Source organism: Olea europaea, chromosome 12 (assembly GCF_002742605.1).
Source record: "Olea europaea var. sylvestris chromosome 12, O_europaea_v1, whole genome shotgun sequence".
Lineage (NCBI taxonomy): Eukaryota > Viridiplantae > Streptophyta > Magnoliopsida > Lamiales > Oleaceae > Olea > Olea europaea.
In genome coordinates, this window is record NC_036248.1 from 14,558,166 (window position 1) to 14,559,301 (window position 1,136).

The window sequence follows — 1,136 nt, forward strand, 5'->3', positions numbered from 1 at the left end:
GTATTGGCTTCGCATATTGCGTCTCCATCTTCCTCTTCTTCCCAACTGATCGGATCACCTTCAAATTCTCAAAACGAGATTGCTGATGCAGAACAAGAGAAACAAGCTGTGGACGACCGGGAATGGGGTGCGATTTTAAGGAATCCTAGACGATCATGCTCTTCAGCTTGACCATGTTAATTTTCTGGAGTTTTGCTGTTTTACCAGGGTAGGGCCGACTACTCACACCAGGTGGGTCCCATGCGGGACCAACCTGTATAAAAAAATACCCAAAAAATACTCAACCGCCCCCGTCGTGAGTAGTCGATAGGAACCCCTACCCTGACACCCCCAACAAGACTCAATTTTCTGTTGTTTTGTGGCTTTGTAAACAATCCCCACGTCGAATACTATTCGTTTTGGTTGTCCTGCATGAACTAGGTTTATATTTGTTTTCAACTTTTCGATTTTACAGTCTGATTGAGTCGATAGGCCAGGACTTTCTACTGAGTTTCGTAGAAACTGATCACATCAGATTTATGTTAATTTAACTGTTTGTATCCCCTAGGCAAATGCAAATTTGGATGGTCAAATCATTACTTGAGGGGAATAAGGCACGCAATTAGCAACATTAACAAGTCACAAATTGACAACATAAATAAGTCACAAATTGACATGGTAATTTAATGAAGTAAAATCCCAAAGGAAGACATTCTATGGACCTCCTACAAAAATTCTTTAAGAAAACGGTTTATTCAAATATGAAATTCAGTCTTAGAAATAAGCCTCTCCTATCCTGTTGCCTTGGAAATAATATTTCATACTGAATTTTTTTATTGCTTTTGCTGTCAAATTGTCCGTGCTGGATTAATTGTATTCTGCGCTGGAGCGATGAATCTATTTGAAGTGGCTCATTTCATACTAGAGAAGCCTATGTATGAAAGAGGATTAATTTTACTTTTCTTGGCTCCCTAAAATGCCACCCTATTAGGAACTCGCACATAAATCATCTTCATTTCCATCAGTAATTCAGAGAATTCGCTAATACAATTCTATGCACTCCCTACTTCTGGCTAATAGCAGCGTGTTTTTAAGGAGACGAGACCAAATTCCTTTAGAGGTGGCAGTAATTCTCATCCTCAACTTGTCCCACTACA